The sequence below is a fragment of the Trachemys scripta genome, chromosome 7 (assembly GCF_013100865.1).
Source record: "Trachemys scripta elegans isolate TJP31775 chromosome 7, CAS_Tse_1.0, whole genome shotgun sequence".
NCBI lineage: Eukaryota > Metazoa > Chordata > Testudines > Emydidae > Trachemys > Trachemys scripta.
The window spans coordinates 65021160-65036213 of NC_048304.1; the positions used below are offsets into that span (position 1 = coordinate 65021160).

The 15054-nt window shown below is 44.8% G+C and overlaps 1 protein-coding gene across 24 annotated transcripts in view; it reads right to left on the bottom strand.

The window, feature by feature from the left end:
* KCNMA1 (potassium calcium-activated channel subfamily M alpha 1) overlaps nt 1-15054 on the bottom strand; it is an 871895-nt gene that overhangs the window by 181204 nt on the left and 675637 nt on the right. The gene's annotated exons all lie outside the window — the stretch shown is intronic.

Here is a 15054-nt window from a genome sequence, read left to right on the forward strand (position 1 = left end):
GCTCTTAAGAAGGTATGCTTTCAGGAATATTTTTAGAATTTTGGGGCCCAAATACAAATTACTCTCTGGTGGTGGTATAGCATCCCTTCAAACTCTCTATCCCTGCTGAAATCTCAGTAGCAAAACCCACAGTCTGACCCCACATATAACGTTTGTTGGAAATGGCCTGCCATTCAAACTGAGGTTTGCCCACAGAAACTGAGAAGGGGGGCTACAGACACGGTTCCCCAAAGATGCTCCTGCAGCCTTTGGCCAAAATTGCATGCCTTCAGTGGGAGTTGCAGGGACTCAGTGCCTCTAAAATTCAGGTCCATATGAACCAGAGAGGTGAATCAGATAACTTGGGTCTTTTTTTTTTGGCCCTGGTACGCCACCTCCTCATACCTGTGTATGTAAATCATAGGCACCACTACCAAAACGTTTATTTGCATAGTTTGTTTATCACTTTCCATTAAAATATTTAAAAGTTTCAATTACAATAGGACATCCCTTCATATAATTAGTCCTTTGATTATTAGCGAATTGTGTTATCAAAAACAGAGCCTTTCATGATTGCTAGAATTACACACATGACATATCATCAACACAGTAATAATGAACAGTGAGAACATATGCTCCTTGGGGGTGAGATTAATAAGCTGTGACACAAGAGTAACCAAAATAACTTGCCAGCTACACCAGAGTAGGGGAAATGATATATGAAACATTTTTTTTGACATTGCAGCAAGTTACTGTCACTAACCGGAGGATATGCAATTGCACAATACACAAGGAAACAGAAAGTAGCAATTTCATGCCTTTTGAGAAAGGGTGGATTTAAAACTGCTGATCCAACATGCATTTTTACAGATCATGGAAACAGTTCTTTTAAACTGAGCCTGTGCCGCAAGAAAATTCTGGTCATGTTGCAATGAAACATTAATAAGCAAATATGAACACCTAACTCCATTCTTACCGGCATCCCTATTATGATGTGCATCACACAGCAGAGACTATGAGAACAGAGAGATTTTCAGATGTAATGGCCAATGGGTACAGAAAAGCTTTGATATGAGATGAAGTAGAAGGCATTTTTGTGAAGCTCTTTGGCTGAGATTTTCAAAGCCACCTAGGGAATTTGGGTGGCAAGTTCTGATTGATTTTAGTAGGACTGGGATATCTAATTCCCTTAGACAGCTTTCAAAATCTCAGTATTGATTCATAAAATGTTATATTTTCTTGGGGTCCGTTACACACATGCTGCAAAGAACAATAACCCTGATTCTTTGCTACACTGAGCTGCTCATGCACAACTGAGAGGGCAGTTGCAGAGAGTTGGTTGTGACTTCCTGTTTCAGGGATGCCCAGCCCCAGTGTAAATTACAATAGGAGGGGTTCTGCTCTAATCTACATTGCTGGCACTAATAGAATAAGCTCCCTTAGCCAACCGAGGATTTGGGTTTGTGGAACTTGGCTCTGCCATGCCTTCTCCTTTCTCCCCCTTCTGCTGGAGGTGGGATGGCAGGGGAACATAAATGGCATTTATACCACTTCCATCAGCTATATGTGAGCCAGATTCAATAAGATACCCAACAAGGTAAACAGCTTATCACTGCTGTAAAATATGTGATTGAAGTACTGGCCCACCATATCAAATGGCTTGACTAGAATCCAGCCAACTTGTTTTGAGACTATGTGTAAAGCTTTACACCCTGAAGGTGGTAGAGGATTGTATATTTTTAATGTAAAAAGCACTACAGTATATTTAAGAGTTTTGGGTTTTTTAAGCTGTGGCATACATTTCTGTCTTGAATATCTATTCCTTATCATAATATGATTCAAGCAACGAAATTAATGCACATCAAGCGATTCAGGGAAAGATGCCAAAATTAATTTTTCAGCCATTCAGCAATCAATCAAAAGAAGAAAAGCATCCCGAGGCAACAATATATCTCTGCCTGTCATGTCAAACTACCGCTGTTTTAGAAGAGCATTAAAGCAAGAGCTTCTTGAACAAAATGCAGGCCTTTAATGAAGTCTTTCACTGTAGAGTCAAAAAGTCAAACAAGCTGGAGGTAGAAAAGACTTGTATTGAGTCCATCTCCTAGCCAATTTAGGATTGCTATCTACCATACATTGCAAATATTTTTTTTCCAGTCAAGTTTGTAATGTTCCAAGAAATGGGCTTTCCACAACTTTTCTCAGTTTAATACTTGCAATTCAGGATTTTTCCTGGATATTAATCTTAAATGTTACTTTCATGAATACAATTATATTGATCTTAACTATAACTATATGCCATATTATTCTATGCCAAACACTGCTTCTAAAATAAAAGTATAATCAGTAAAGTGTCTGCTAATTATTGATCAAAATTTTCAAACCTAGCTACCTAATGGCTTTAGGTAAACCTATATTTAGATTACATAAAAGTTGCCTGATTTTCAAAAGTCCAAATTTGTTAGGAACTGAAATGAATTCAACAGAAGTTTTCAAATGTACTACATTTACACAACAAAAATTAAAATACTGTCCATTGACACATTTGCTAATTGACCCAAATCAATGTGTAAAGCTTCAGAACATTCAAATTTCTCTTGTACTTGGTTTCAGTGGCCAAAACATTTAGAAAATACCTAATATTATCCAAAGATATTAAGTTATAGCTCTGTGGTCCTTAGTCTTATTCCAATGCCAAACACTGAAATACATAAAAATAACCTTTCAGCCATACAAAAGGGTGGTAGATACATTAAAAACCAATTCAGAAAAGGCTAGATAGTTCAATGGCCAAATAAAGTACAATTAGAGCTTATATGTTACACAGAGATCCCATCGGTAGTACTTCACTGTGAGGTACTGCAGCTGGCAGCCATGCTAAGCTAAGCTAAGCGTGGAGGCAAATGACTTGGGTCAGCCATGTCATACATATGGATAACAGTAGACTGCCTAAGAGAGTTCTTTAAAAAAGGCAATAGGAAGGTTGGCCATCCCAAACTCCACTACAAGGATTGCACATACAGTCTGCCGGGGTGGACTTGATGACCTGGGAGGATACAGCCCATGACAGGTGAGCTTGGCATCCTGCTACAAAGGGAGCAAAATGTGCAACAGAATCTCGTTGTCCTAGTTTGACCGACAGTAGGAAGGAACATAGACACCAACTTGCCTCAGCATGTTTCCTGAACCCTACATGTGGAAACTGATTTACAGTCATAGTCATATTCAAATACAAGTAACAGTCATTATATAGAGATTCCATGGGCAAGTTTATAAACCCAAGATGGATATGGGCACACTTTATCTCTGATTGATTCTTATTTATCTTCCCTATTTTAATATTCAGTTGTTTTTATTTTGCCTATTTAATAATCATCATACACACAAAACCACCCCCCACACCTGTACTTTTCTTGTTACAGAATGAACACTGCTGATTCTTTGTTTTTAATCTGTCGCATATAAGTATGAAAGAAGTTCTGAAATCAGAGCAACATATTGTGCCAGATCCTCAATTGGTATAAACTGGTATAGCACCATTGACTTCAGTGGAGCTGTGCACATTTGCCCAGTTGAAGATCTGACCCATTCTGTACCAAGAGAAAAGGAAGAAAATATATAGTCAGAGACAGGCTATAGACAAAAAAGTCAGAAATGAATTTCAAACTATTCAGAATTTAGAACAGGATTTCAAATAATCCAAAGTGTAGGAGTATTTCAATTCAGGGTTTTAGTTTTGGCCTGTTACAAATACAGGGGATCATTTGCAAATTCTAGATCTGGGCTTTGATTTTGAACACTCCCCAAGATTGGGTATGTGTAATCTCACAATTGTTCGTCTGTATGTAGATATATTAATAATTGTATACATTCACTAATTCATATGAATGATAATAAAAGAATATTCACCCCGACAAAGTCAGCCAAGATGCTGCAAAAACTCCTTAAATTTCTCCTTTGTCATGATGCTTATAAAAATCTTTACAATGGTTAGGTCACTGGTACCACTGCCCACCACATGGACCAACAGTATCTCAATGTTTCCATGTATTCTCCCATCTATCTCTACGTGTTGTGCATGGTCTTATACTTAGATACTTAGATTGCAAGCTCTTTGGGGCAGGGACTGGCTTTCTGTTCTGTGTTTGTACAGCACCTTGCACAATGAGGTCCTGGTCAATGACGAGCTCATAGACACTAAGGTAATAAAATAATAATAAATACAATCAGATTGAAAAGCAGCAGAAAATGAGCTAAAATATCTAGAAGGATGAGGTATGGTCTTATTAAAAATTAAGCAAGGAAAGGTGGATGGGCAGTAAGAGAAAGGTCCTATCATGAACCCACCATTGACTGAAACTGAAGACAACTCTGAAAATATAGCAGATGTTTTTAAGAAGTGAGGAAGGCTGGAGAGAAAGAGGATGACTAGGTGACTCCCACGTTTTCTGCATTATTTCAGTTAAAGCTTTGTTCACCTGCTGATCTGAGGCATGACAGTGGAATCTCTGAAAGAGGTATATGTGCATGGCTTGAACAATACAGTATAAAGCTTCGGGAAGAAGCCATGAATATAGCTTTCCCATAAAAGACTTTAGAATCCCCAAAGATCAGTTTAATATCAAACTTGCTCTTTATACCTAGACGGTATAAAGAACCAAAAGCCGCCCTATTATTATCACAGCTGCTCAGTCCAGTCAGCAGGGCCATTGCTGCATTATTCACTAGCAGCAAGTGGAGCAGGAGGTCCTGATGAAAGCCTTTCAGAGAAGGAATTATACTTGAGCTTTGTCGTTGCAGAGGCATATATTACTGTTGCAAGGTCTTTACAGCTTAAATAAGAGCTCAGTAAGTGCTAATTGCACATCTTAAACACATTCATACCAGGTCCGACACATGGCCTTTATTGAAAGGAGATTTCAAAATAATGCCCAGTTTTGTAAACTGCTTCACAACATACAAGGGTCTCCTGTCTATATGGGCCTTATCCAGAGCTCACCGATGTCAATGGAAATCTTTCCATTGATTTTGACAGGCTTTGGATGAGAACCTAAGTGGGACATAAAGAAGAAAGACATCTCAGTACTCAGGCACAGTAGTTCAAATTAGGAGAATGAAATTAATTTTATTTTTCATTGGATGCTGGTGATATTAAGAATGAATTAAAACCTATGGCTATATTCCAAGCTTTCCTAGATTTTAAAATGTGCTCTACTTTGTACAGTCTTTTGAACAGGACTTATACTGTACTTCGTGTGTGCATAATTTTTATCCTCGGGGCTTAATACTAACTCAGGATTCAGCAATCTCGTTCTCACATTGAATCCTTCAAAAGGCACTAATGGAACAGAAAGATTACAGACTTTCTAAGAACTTTCCACTGAGATATCAATTAAAACAAATCATTGTTCTCTTGGTGGGCTGCCAGGTAACCAGTGACTTTACTTCAGGAGATGCAAACAAACAATTGCAAAAAATAATTTGCATGGTGGATATGGTCCAAATCTCATGCTCCCTGAGAAGTAGGCTGCAAGCAATCAAATAAAATTTCTTCCACAAAGATTGTTTTACCATTCCAAAGCCATGTGAGGCTCTAAAAGGGGATTTCCATTGGTATGACATTCCGTCACACACAGAGAGGTCATCTTGCATTTTTCCTAATCCTTTCTCTTTAGTTAGGGTTGGTGAATGATGCTGGACTAGCAGCTCTGGAAACTAGACGTTTTCTGTCTATGCACAAAACAAATACATCCCAGGTAGGGTAATAAGCAATATCATCTGGTTTCCCCAAAGCATCATGCCAATATGCCCCAGGTGTGACATATTATAGAAGTAAGGTGACCATGCCTTCAAAATCAAAACAGGCTTTTTTTATGGCAACCTTTTTTAGGTTTTCAAACTATAAAAATGGCTCTTTTCCTTGATCTGCTCAGCCTGGGGAAAGTCAAAGGAACATTGCATTTTGCCTTTCCTATCTGTGTCCCTCTATCCATTGCTTCCTCCTCTTTATGGTTCTGGTTACCATTTTGAGCTGAGAGAAAGAAGAATAGCCATGTATCCTTCCCTCCCCGAGGGACCAGAGCAGGGGTTTTGCACTGACAGACAGGGGTACTGAGTCATTGGACTCAGAATGTAATATTGTTGACTCCAAAGTTTTGACAAAGTTGGGTCTTGAACAATGGTTAGTGTGAAATACACACTCACTAGGTGATGAGAGTGAATCAAGTGTGTATAACTACTAATGTACTAATCATGGTGATTTCCCCATATCCTGCAGACAATCAGCATCTCACTGTGTGAAAGCAGACTATAGTAATTACTTCTGTAATCAAATAAATACACTGAATTTAGCCTAACTATAAGTATTAGTGCATTCCCAGTGATGGAAAGAGCTTTGATTTTAAAATTTTAAAACAGATAAATTAAAATCTTTCAGGTGCAGCTTTCCTGTTATAAAGATAGCATCTTGTTATTGAAAACAATAACCTACCAGCAGATTTTGGATAATTATATCTTCTATCTCTATACTAGGTAGACTACTAAAGTTGAGCCAATGAGAAGAGAATTCATTTCAGAGCAAATGGTTTCAGCAATAAACCTCTGCTTGTTTGCCAAACAATGCATTCCAGCAGAAGGCACAAATCTCTCACTATTAAGTATTTGGGAGTCCAAAAAGCCAAATTGATACTTTATTCTCATATCAAAGACTGAGTCCCAGGTTTTATCTCCTGTTCATAGTTATCTGTGTGGAGTGTTGACAGTTTGAGAAGTTTGGAATTTAGATAATACCTTGTGTCCTTGATAAAAACTCTCAGAGAGAGTCTCTCTGATGTTCTCTATTGATGACAGAATGGGTGATGCACATCGGGCAAAAACTTAGTTCTTTGTGGAGATTGGGTAATTTGCTTCAGTAGCTGAGTACTACAAAAGTTATCATCACCCCATATTAAAAGCAAGGGAAATGCAGGAGAATTCCTATGATGCTCTAAACTAAAAAGCAGAGCACAAGGGGTACATATTACAGTTGCAGTGAGCATTTCAGAGCAAAGCAGATCATGTTAGATCCCATTATTTATTCTCTTTCCTTCTTGTGTCTATCACTTTCTCTCAAATGCTATTCCCCTTAATTTGTTCATTTATTTTCTGCATCATGGGCCAATTTCAGACCTTGACCATATCTTTTTTGGCGAACTATGAACACTTTCCTCCCCTCCCCCTCAATCTAGGGGTTGGGCCCTTTTTGTTTGTTTTTAAATGAATAAGAAATGCACTGCAAAAACACATGCACACACCTACAAGGACTCAAGCTTCAGAGCATGAGATGATTACTGACTGAGGGTTAGGAAGAAATATCTCATGTTTACGACTGCAAAAGTAGGTGTGTTTTACGGGCTCTAAACTTTCCTTTGAGTCAACTTTTGGGGTTTTTTACCCATGAAAGCTTATGCCCAAATAAATCGGTTAGTCTTTAAGGTGCCACTGGACTCCTCGTTGTTTTTGTGAATACAGTCTAACACGGCTACCCCTCTGATACTTGTATTAGTTAGAAACCTGCAATGGAATATTTACTTATAATTCTTGTGTATCCTATATTCGGGTTTTTTTACCATGAAAGCTTATGCGCAAATAAATCTCTTAGTCTTTAAGGTGCCACTGGACTCCTCATTGTTTTTAACTAATACAGTTACTTTGCATAAAAAGTCAATATTTTCTTAAAGTCACCTCTTGTATATTGTGGGCTTTTGTGTCTTCAGAGACTCTGAATTCTGTAAAACCAGCTTAGTGCATCCTATCCAGCCTTCCTGCCTCCTTTCAGAGAGAGGATTCAGTGTATAGATTGGATTAGGAATGACAATCTTTTGTTGCAATTTTAAAATCACACTCTAGAATTTTATAGCAGGGACAGCATTTTGTATTCAGTTCTCTGGGCCAGACTGGGATTGACACTTGAGAGAGATACAAGAAGCTTCTCCTCCCTTGCATGGCTCATTCAAGGGCTGATCACAATAGTGGTCCTTGTGAGTAGGACCTGTTTGCTTTTTGCACCTTCAGGAAACAAATGACCCAACATTGAGCTAGGAAAGAATAGAGGAGAGTATGTATTATGGCCCCAATCCCCCCTTTGACCAGTCCTCAAGTAAGACTAGTTATCTTGACTGCCAGTGCTGAAAGAACGGTTACTTACCTTCTGTAACTGTTGTTCTTTGAGATGTGTTGTTCACGTCCATTACACATTAGGTGTACGCACGCCGCGTGCACGGACGTCGGAAACTTTTTCCCTTAGCGGCTCCCGTCGGGCCGGCGGGGCCCCCTCCTTCCCGCCAGAGTGGCGCCCCGCTCCAGGGTATATATATATCCCTGCCGACCCGACCCCTCCGGTTCCTTCTTGCCGGAGACTCCGACGGAGGGGAAGGAGGGTGGGAAGTGTAATGGACGTGAACAACACATCTCGAAGAAGAACAGTTACAGAAGGTAAGTAACCGTTCTTTCTTCTTCGAGTGATTGTTCACGTCCATTACACATTAGGTGATTCCCAAGCTTACCATTGGAGGTGGGTAGGAGTCAAGGTACAACTGACTGTAGCACAGCCCGACCGACCATCGCGTCCTCTCTGGTCTGATGATGGATCGCGTAGTGGACTGTGAACGTATGTACGGACGACCAGGTGGCTGCCTTACAGATCTCCTGGATAGGGACCTGCGCCAAGAAGGCCGTTGAGGACGCTTGGGCCCTAGTCGAGTGAGCCCGGATCTCCGGGGCCGGAACATTGGCAAGCTCATAACAAGTGCGTATACAATGCACAATCCATGCCGACAAGCGCTGTGTCGAGATAGGCAAGCCTTTCATACGTTCCGCAATAGCAATGAACAGCTGGGGTGTTCTGCGGAATGGCCTGGTCCGTTCCAGGTAAAATGCCAACCCCCTTCGGACATCCAGGGTATGTAGGCTGCGGTGGTGAGGGTCCGTATGGGGTTTAGGAAAAAACACCGGTAGGCAAATGTCTTGCCCCATGTGAAACTGTGATACCACCTTTGGGAGGAATTTGGGGTGCGGCCTCAGTTGCACCTTATCCTTATGGAACACTGTATAGGGTGGTTCCGAAGAGAGGGCTCTCAATTCCGATACCCTTCTGGCCGATGTGATGGCCACGAGAAACGCCACCTTCCACGAGAGGTGCGTGAGGGAGCAAGTGGCTAGGGGCTCAAAGGGGGGACTCATGAGTCTTGTTAGGACTAGGTTCAGACTCCACGCCGGGACAGGCGGGCGCGAGTAGGGAAACACCCTTTCCAGCCCCTTGAAGAATCGGGCCACTGTGGGGTTGGAGAACACTGACACTCCCACCTCTCCCGGATGGAAGGCCGAGATAGCGGCTAAGTGAACTCTAATTGAGGCGGGCGCAAGCCCTTGATTCTTGAGGTGCAGTAGGTAGTCCAGGATCGACGGAAATGAGGCTCACACCAGTGGGAGAACCTTTTCCATTTTGCCAGGTAGGTCGCTCTTGTAGAGGGCTTCCTACTATTAAGGAGGATTTGCTGGACTTGGTGAGAGCACCTGTGTTCTACATCATTCAGCCAGAGAGATACCATGCCGTGAGATGTAGCGAAGACAGGTTCGGGTGGAGTAGGCGACCTTTGTCTTGTGTGACTAGGTCGCGATGGAGGGGGAGGGTGATTGGATCGGCTATGGACAGCTCCAGCAGGGACGTGAACCAATGCTGGCGTGGCCAGGCCGGGGCGATAAGTATGATCGTCGCCCTGTCCCTGCGGGTCTTGAGGAGAACCTTGTGAATGAGTGGGAACGGAGGGAAGGCATATCTCAGGCTCCCTCCCCATGGGATCATGTAAGCATCTGCTAATGATCCCCGGCTGAGGTTCTGGAATGAGCAGAACTGAGGGCATTGGCTGTTGTCCCTGGTGGCGAACAGATCCACCCGGGGAAAGCCCCACCTCCGGAAGATCGAATGCAGGACGTCTCGCCTCAACGTCCATTCGTGCATTCGGTAGGATCGGCTGAGGCGGTCTGCTAAGCCGTTTTGAATCCCCGGAAGATACGTCGCGATGAGGTGTATCGCATGGGCTATACAGAAGTTCCATAATTGGAGTGCCTCGTGACAGAGGGGAGAAGACCGTGACCCGCCCTGCTTGTTTATATAGAACATGGCGGTAGTGTTGTCCATCAGGACTGCCACGCTGTGACCTTTTAAGGTGGCGCGGAAGGTCTGACAGGCGAGGCGAACCGCTCTTAGCTCCTTCAGATTGATGTGAAGCAGCTTGTCTTCTCTGGACCACAGCCCTTTGGTCCGCAGTTCCCCCAGGTGCACCCCCCAACCCAGGTCCGATGCATCTGTTACCAACGTCAGAGTGGGCTGTGGGGCAGCGAAGGGGATCCCTTCGCATACCTGTTGGCGATCGAGCCACCAGCGTAGCGAGCCGAGCACCTGGTTTGGGATCGTGACTACTTGATCCAATGGGTCTCTGTTGGGGCGATGCGTGTGGGTGAACCACAACTGTAAAGGCCGGAGCCTCAGGCGGGCATGTCTGACCACGTGTGTGCAAGCTGCCATATGCCCCAGAAGCTGCATGCAACACCTTGCCGTTGTCATGGGGAACTTTTGGACCGAGCTTACGGCTCTGTGAATTGACATGAACCGTGCCTCTGGTAGGCTCGCTTGTGCGATTACCGAGTCCAGGGTTGCACCTATGAAGTCCAGCCTCTGTGTGGGGACTAACGTGGACTTGGGCACATTGACCCGGAGGCCGAGCTTGTCGAACGTCTGCAAGGCCAGCGTCACGTGAGATCGAACCTCGGCCTCCGACCTGCCCGCGAGTAGCCAATCGTCCAGGTACGGAAACACACGCATCCTTCTCTTTCGAAGGAAGGCTGCTACCACGGACATGCATTTCGTGAACACTCGTGGTGCTGATGCCAGGCCGAAGGGCAGGACCGTAAATTGGAAATGGCGCTGGTCGACAACGAAGCGCAGGAATCGCCTGTGGGCCGGATTGATTGCGATGTGAAAATAGGCATCTTTCATATCGAGGGCAGCATACCAATCCCCCGGATCCAGGGATGGGATAATAGTTCCCAGGGAGACCATACGGAAGCAAGCTTTGATCAGAAACTTGTTTAGATCGCGCAGGTCCAAAATAGGACGGAGGCCTCCTTTTGCCTTGGGGATCAGGAAGTATCTGGAGTAGAATCCTTTTCCCCTCAGGTCTGTTGGGACCTCTTCTACTGCTCCAGCAGCGAGAAGGGTCTGAACCTCCTGCGTGAGAAGTTGCTCGTGAGAAGGGTCCCTGAAGAGGGACGGGGAAGGGGGATGGCAGGGAGGGGGCGAGGAAAACTGGAGGGTATAGCCCGCCTTCACTGTGCGCAGGACCCATTGGTCCGATGTTATGCGCGACCATGCCCAGTAGAAATGGGACAGGAGGTCCTTGAAAAACAGAGGAGGATCCGGTATGGAATATGGTACGCTGTCCTCGGGCGTAGCTTCAAAAGCCTGGTTTATTCCCAGGCTGTGGCTTGCCCTGGCTGTGACTCTGGCCCTGGTTAGGCGTATTGTTACGTCTCCGCCTGTTATCCCTGCCTCGACGGCGGTACGGCTCGTGTCGGGGGCGAGGGTGGTATTGCCTTTGCGGCGGCTGGGGTTTAAAGGGCTTACGCTGAGTTACCGGAGTGTGCATACCCAACGACTTAAGGGTCGCTCGTGAGTCCTTAAGGCTATGTAGCCTGGCGTCCGTCTGGTCGGAAAACAAGCCCGAACCTTCAAACGGGAGGTCCTGCAGCGTGGTCTGCACCTCTGGCGGGAGACCTGAAGCCTGCAACCACGCCGAACGCCTCATCACGACTCCCGACGCAATTGTTCTAGCCGCAGCGTCGGCTGAGTCTAGTGCGGCCTGTAATGAGGTCTTGGCCACTGCCATTCCCTCATCCACCAGGGCCGTGAACTCCTGATGCGCGTCAGGTGGGAGGGAGTCCTTAAACTTGGCAACGGATGCCCAAGAGTTAAAATTGTGCCTGTTTAGAATCGCCTGCTGATTGGCGATCCTCAGTTGAAGGCCCCCCGATGAATAGACTTTCCTCCTGAATAAGTCCAATCTCTTAGCTTCCTTGCCCTTGGGGGCAGGAGCTTGCTCGCCATGCCGCTCCTTTTCGTTGACCGCCGAGACCACCAGCGAACAGGGGGACGGATGTAGAAAGAGGAAGTCAAACCCTCTAGATGGGGCGAAGTATTTCCTCTCCACGCCTTTTGCAGTTGGCGTACTGGAGGCCGGTGTTTGCCACACCGTCTTATAGTTGGACTGTACTGTCCGTATAATCGGGAGAGCGACTCTGGAGGGGCCCTCTGGGCTCAGGATATCGACCATGGGGTCGTCCTGCTCTACAGTCTCCTCCGCTTGCAAGCCCAGATTGAGGGCTACCCAGCGAAGCAGGTCTTGGTGTGCCCGATGGTCAATCGGGGGAGGGCCGGACACCCGTGTGCCCGCTACCGCCTCGTCTGGCGAGGAGGAAGAGGTCGGGGCCTTCTGCCCATCCTCATTGTCCTGCAATCCGGCATCAGCCAATTGTTCCTCTGCGGCCTGACCCGCAGCATGGGATTGGGACGGCACCGTACTCGGTGCCGAGTCCACTCCTTCCCGCTCCGGTGGTCTAGAGACCGTTGCCTCCCTATACGATGGCGGACGGTGCCGCGGGGAGCACTCTTTTTTAGTTCTGGGCTTAAAGGCCTTGCAGATCTTGCAGCGCTCTTTCTGGTGAGCCTCCCCCAGGCAACGGAGACACGAAGCGTGGGGGTCGCTCAATGGCATAGGCCTGCGGCACGTGGCACAAGCCTTGAAGCCTTGGGCGTGTGGCATACCCCGCCGCCCAGGGCCGGTAACGGGGCTGAACAAACAACCCCGGCAGGAACTTTAAGTACCCTAATGAGCTGCTAACTACTGGCTCAACACTACTACAGACTAACTGATAACTGCTAGATAACACTAATGACTATTGCTAAGGGACACTCTCAGACGAGAGACAGAGTTGTTCCAACGCCGCCACGGACGGTAAGAAGGAACTGGAGGGGTCGGGTCGGCAGGGATATATATATACCCTGGAGCGGGGCGCCGCTCTGGCGGGAAGGAGGGGGCCCTGCCGGCCCGACGGGAGCCGCTATGGGAAAAAGTTTCCGACGTCCGTGCACGCGGCGCGCGTACACCTAATGTGTAATGGACGTGAACAATCACTCGAAGAAGAATGTACATCCCCAGTGCACACTGATCAGGCTCAGAAGAGATGGTATCCTAAGGCAAAATCCATTCTGCTGCTTCTCCAGGAGGGAGGCAGCTTCCCACTCTTCCATAACAAGAGCTTTATGCTGATTGTGTAATCTAGCTCAACGTATTTTTAGAGTCATTTCTAACTAGAACCCCATTCATGTCACCCCTATTCACTGTGTTGCCCTAGGGGGAGAAAAGTGGGTATTTGATTTAGGGGACATTTGTTAATTGATGGAATTAGTTGCTATTGTCATTAACTGCCTGGTTTTAGATTGAGCCAAACAGATGTAGTTTGTTCTTGCATGCATTTTCAGATGAGCTAATTTGGCCTTTCTTAAGTGTTCAGAAAGAAAGATTAGTTAGGAAGCTGGAGGCCGGGGGGAGAGAAGGAAATCAAGCTGTCTTTTAATTTTATGTTTTACTTTCTTGTTGGAGAAACTCAAGAGACCACACCAGCATATTTACTCATTACTCAAGAATCTGATAGCCTAAGAATTAAACACGACCTTTTCCCCCAACAAGTTGCTAGCTGCTCTGAGATACAAAATGAGAAAAAACTTGGCACATTCAATGGACAAAAGCTTGAATGGTCTAATTTCTTCCTTTCCAATCACACACAAAAACAACTGTTTAACCCCTTGAATGCTGCAGATTGATTTGGCTAGTCACATGCTAAAAGCTATCCTGACCTGAGTCCTCTAGGCACAGTTAAAGGCCCAGCCTCAAAGATCTGTGGGTGCAAATGCTCCTTGGAAGTCAATGGGAGTTGTACACTTCTACAATATCTAGCAGCAGAGAATCGCTTTTACCCCATGGTGATGACATAGTATTCTCTTCCATAGCATGTCCAGTGTTTATTGGGCACCTAATCATGTAAGTAAGGCCAACATGGTGCAACCAAAAAGGATGGCTCATTAGCATTAACTACAGATGCAACCTGAAGGAGACCTCAAGAGATGGTTAAATTAGGAGAAGTCTGGCTTATTACCTTTTAAAGATAGTCTACTGGCACTTGTGACAATGCAATTTATGTAAAAGAGTAATTTACAACCAAAAGAAAAAAGTATCAGTTGGGAAAGTGTTTTTGTTGTGCTGAAGCTACAAACGCTCAATCTTTCCATTTCTAACCAGGGCTAACGATGGTATTAAAAGCAACATTAATAGTTACTTAAGAGTGTCAAGGAGGGGTTTCATCATTCCTTTTCCCTTTTTGAATGTGTACTTCCTCCTTCACTCATCTATACACTGTCATATCTGGGGATGATGACAGAATGCACTGCATTGCCCTGTTCCTATGGAGAATGAGAGTATCACGGCTTGAAAGAGCCTTCCCCAAATGAGCTCAAGAAAAGCATTCAGAGGTCACCCTGTCATTTTTATCATTGCAGCTAAGTAAGTATAACACACTTCAGACAGATACTACAAAAATCCTAGAGACACAAAGAGGGTGCACACAATTAACTGTTTCTGATAAAACAGTCGTTAGCTAATTTGAACCAACAAGGAATCATCTACAACTCCCCCCAAACAGTGTCCAAACTGCAGATTCGGTGATGCACATTTTCTTCTTTATTATTTGCATTATGGTAGTGCCTACATGCCCCAACTGAGATTGGTGCCCCACTGTGCTGTGCTTTGTAGGTACATACATAAGAAGCAGTCTCTGCCCCAAAGAGATTACAATCTAAATAGAAAAAAATAAGTAAAAGGTGATAAAAAGGAAATACCATCATTTTACAGATGGGGAACTGAGAAGAGAAGAGATTATCTGACTTTCCTACAGTTACAGAGGAAGACGGTTGTATAACCGAGA